Here is a 4536-nt window from a genome sequence, read left to right on the forward strand (position 1 = left end):
TTTTGTGGGCAACCTTACGGCCAGTTCTAACGGGAGCCAGGCCCCACAAGAGTAGGCTTATTCCGGTGGAGAAGGAGTCTTTAAAATTTGCTGTGTCGGGTGAACGGCTATATTTGAACGGAAGCCACAGTCATCCGTAGGACACAAGTAGACTTATTTCACTGGAGCAGAAGTCTAAACGTGCTTTTGTGGGCAACCTTACGGCCAGTTCTAACGGGAGCCAGGCCCCACGAGAGTAGGCTTACTCCGGATGAGAAGGAGTCTTTAAAATTTGCTGTGTCGGGTGACCGGCCATGAAACCTTTGAGAGGACTTGTCTCCTCGTTTCCACAGCATTTCCGCGCCTGTAAGTTGCGGAAGGTAGCATGCTATGCTTGAAGAACTGTCATCCCTTTAAGGACAGGAGTAGACTAATTCCATTGAGGCAGGAGTCTAATATGCTTTTGTGCACAGCCATACGGCCAGTCCTAACGGGAGCAAGGCTCGCAAAAGTAGGCTTTATTTCAATGGAGCAGAAGTCTTTAATATTGCTCTGTCGGGATTGTCAGTTCAAACGGGAGCAGTTTCTGCACGCTACAAACCGCTGACGAGATCTTTCTCGTGTCAATGTGATTCCCTAGCCTGGGCCGGCGCAAGGCTGGCTGGCGAACAAGGTAATTGGGCCTCTGGGTTTCATACACACGAGTAGTCTCAGATGCGTTTAGGGTGAACAGGAATAATCCGTGCAATTCTCTAGCCTGGGCCGGCGCAAGGCTGGCTGGCGAACAAGGTAATTGGGCCTCTGAGTCTTGCATTTCGGAGTTTCCTTAATTCCGGGAGGAGCCACAAAGAAGAGTCCTGAGAGTTTCTCGTGTCCATGCAATTCTCTAGCCTGGGCCGGCGCAAGGCTGGCTGGCGAACAAGGTAATTGGGCCTCTGAGTTTTGTACACACGAGTGGTCTTAGGATCCTTCGGGCTCAACAGGGATTGTTGGAGAAAGTCTCTAGCCTGGGCCGGCGCAAGGCTGGCTGGCGAACAAGGTAATTGGGCCTCTGAGTCTTTATTCCCAGTTTCCTTAGTTCCCGGGTTAGGTTCACCTGTTAAATCGGAGGAGTCCGATTTATGTGTAAAGATAATGCCAGAGTGAAGGGAGCCAGATTTCACTTGAAGGAGCAAGAGCCAGTGTGGTTAAGAAGTGAGCCGTTTTGTACTCTTAAGGAGGGATGCCGATTGACTTTGAACGGGCTGTCCTCGCTTTAGAGTTTGGGCCAGTTGACGGGAGCTTACTTGTCCTTCTTGGGAATGAGGCCAGATAGCATGTCCTTTCTAGCTTACAAAGGCTTATGCGGAGCATTGTTTTTTGTAAGTGACTTTTTATTCTCCATGTGGCATTTAAGTACCGATTTTCCTTAAGTTAAGGACGGTATTGACTCATCGCCAGTTTGAGCGTGTATCACTTGTCGAACGGAAGCCACTGTCATCCAAGGACACTAGTAGACTTATATTTCGCTGGAGCAGGAGTCTAAATGTGCTTTTGTGGGTACCCTTACGGCCAGTTCTAACGGGAGCCAGGCCCCACAAAAGTAGGCTTATTCCGGTGGAAAAAGGAGTCTTTAAAATTTGCTGTGTCGGGTGAACGGCTATATGTGAACGGAAGCCACAGTCATCCATAGGACACGAGTAGACTTATTTCGCTGGAGGAGGAGTCTAAATGTGCTTTTGTGGGTACCCTTACGGCCAGTTCTAACGGGAGCCAGGCCCCACAAAGGTAGGCTTATTCTGGCGGAAGAGGAGTCTTTAAAATTGCTGTGTCGGATGTACCGGCAACGTGTGGAAGGAAGCTGTTGTAACCCAAGGATACAAGTAGGCTTGTTCCATTGGATTGGGAGTCTAATATGCTCTTGGCGGCTGTCACACGGCCAGTATTAACGGGAGCTAGTCACCGCAAGAGTAGGCTTATTCCAGCGGAACAGAAGTCTAAAATGCTTGGTCGGGTGTAGCTTTCCTATCCTTTGTTAGAACGCTGTGTTGGTTGTGTCCAACACTTTCCGGCTTTTTAGTCGGTCAATTCCCTGGTTGATCCTGCCAGTAGTCATATGCTTGTCTCAAAGATTAAGCCATGCATGTCTCAGTGCAAGCCAAAACAAGGTGAAACCGCGAATGGCTCATTAAATCAGTTATGGTTCCTTAGATCGTACCTATCCTACTTGGATAACTGTGGTAATTCTAGAGCTAATACATGCAACTAGAATCCCGCCCAGCAATGGAAGGGATGCTTTTATTAGATTAAAACCAATCGGTCGGTTCGTCCGTCCGAAACCTTGGTGACTCTGAATAACTTTGGGCTGATCGCACGGTCTCTGTACCGGCGACGCATCTTTCAAATGTCTGCCTTATCAACTGTCGATGGTAGGTTCTGCGCCTACCATGGTTGTTACGGGTAACGGGGAATCAGGGTTCGATTCCGGAGAGGGAGCCTGAGAAACGGCTACCACATCCAAGGAAGGCAGCAGGCGCGCAAATTACCCACTCCCGGCACGGGGAGGTAGTGACGAAAAATAACGATACGGGACTCATCCGAGGCCCCGTAATCGGAATGAATACACTTTAAATCCTTTAATGAGAATCTATCGGAGGGCAAGTCTGGTGCCAGCCGCCGCGGTAATTCCAGCTCCGATAGCGTATATTAAAGTTGTTGCGGTTAAAAAGCTCGTAGTTGGATCTGGGTCTCGGACGATCGGTTCGCCGCCCGGCGTTTAACTGATCGTTCCGGACGTCCTGCCGGTTTTTCCTTTCTCGGTGCTCTTCATTGAGTGTCTTGATTGGCCGGCACGTTTACTTTGAACAAATTAGAGTGCTCAAAGCAGGCCGTGTCGCCTGAATGTTCGGTGCATGGAATAATGGAATAGGACCTCGGTTCTATTTTGTTGGTTTTCGGAACTCGAGGTAATGATTAATAGGGACAGACGGGGGCATTAGTATTGCGACGTTAGAGGTGAAATTCTTGGATCGTCGCAAGACTAACCGATGCGAAAGCATTTGCCAAGAATGTTTTCATTAATCAAGAACGAAAGTTAGAGGTTCGAAGGCGATCAGATACCGCCCTAGTTCTAACCATAAACGATGCCAGCCAGCAATCCGCCGAAGTTCCTCCAATGACTCGGCGGGCGGCTTCCGGGAAACCAAAGCTTTTGGGTTCCGGGGGAAGTATGGTTGCAAAGCTGAAACTTAAAGGAATTGACGGAAGGGCACCACCAGGAGTGGGGCCTGCGGCTTAATTTGACTCAACACGGGAAACCTCACCAGGCCCGGACACTGGAAGGATTGACAGATTGAGAGCTCTTTCTTGATTCAGTGGGTGGTGGTGCATGGCCGTTCTTAGTTGGTGGAGCGATTTGTCTGGTTAATTCCGATAACGAACGAGACTCTAGCCTGCTAACTAGGCGTTGGAATCTTTCCTTCCAACGTTCATGTCTTCTTAGAGGGACAGGCTGCCTCTAGCAGCACGAGATTGAGCAATAACAGGTCTGTGATGCCCTTAGATGTTCTGGGCCGCACGCGCGCCACACTGAAGGAATCAACGTGTCTTCCCTGACCGAAAGGTCCGGGTAACCCGCTGAACCTCCTTCGTGCTAGGGATTGGGGCTTGCAATTATGTCCCATAAACGAGGAATTCCCAGTAAGCGCAAGTCATAAGCTTGCGTTGATTACGTCCCTGCCCTTTGTACACACCGCCCGTCGCTACTACCGATTGAATGATTTAGTGAGGCCTTCGGACTGATACCCGGCACCTCCGTCTTGCGGTGGTACCGACGTGTCGGAAAGATGGCCAAACTTGATCATTTAGAGGAAGTAAAAGTCGTAACAAGGTTTCCGTATGTGAACCTGCGGAAGGATCATTATCAATTCATCACCACTGCGGTGGTTGATGTCAAAAGTTTCTTATTAGTGTGTCGTATCAGTTAGATTGACACCGTTGAACGGGAGCCACTGATCTTGACAGGCGAAGGAGAGAAAGGTGAGCCGTGTCTTCCCTTTAGTTGGGAAGCGAGCAGCAAGAACGGGAGCCACTGTCATCGGCGAGGGTAGCGTAGGCTACCTGTTGACACAGGCCGCGTGTCATCAAAGGATTGGAGTAGACTTATTTCGGTGGAAAAGAAGTCTTGAAAAGACTCAAAGAGAGTAAGACTTATTCCATCGGAGCAGGAGTCTTAAATGCTCAGTCAGATGGCATGATAAACCAGTTCCGACGTCCAAGGGCTCAAGTAAGCTTATTCCGTTTGAAAAGAAGTCTTGAAAAGACTCCAAGAGAGTAAGACTTATTCCATCGGAGCAGGAGCGTTTAAAATGCTTGTGTCGGATGTCGGGTGCTGGGGTAGAACGGAAGCTTGTCCTCCAAGGACTCGAGTAGGCTGTGACTGCTTTGTGGGAGAAGTCTTGAAAAGGCTCTGAGGAGCAAGGCTTACACGTTAGTAGCACAAGAAGCCTTTAATACGCTCGGGTCGGGCGACTAGAGCTAGAATTCGCTGCTTTGTAGGCCAGTATCCTTTTCTGTTCA

The 4536-nt window shown here is 49.4% G+C and overlaps 1 non-coding gene across 1 annotated transcript; it reads left to right on the plus strand.

Moving 5' to 3' along the window:
• The first annotated feature begins 2047 nt into the window (after positions 1-2047).
• LOC145678006 (small subunit ribosomal RNA) lies at positions 2048-3880 on the plus strand. Its single transcript, XR_014130156.1, has one exon. It is a non-coding gene; the product is annotated as a small subunit ribosomal RNA (ribosomal RNA).
• Positions 3881-4536: the final 656 nt, after the last annotated feature.

This window comes from Thermobia domestica, unplaced genomic scaffold (genome assembly GCF_964235325.1).
Source record: "Thermobia domestica unplaced genomic scaffold, izTheDome1.hap1.1 HAP1_SCAFFOLD_1704, whole genome shotgun sequence".
Lineage (NCBI taxonomy): Eukaryota > Metazoa > Arthropoda > Insecta > Zygentoma > Lepismatidae > Thermobia > Thermobia domestica.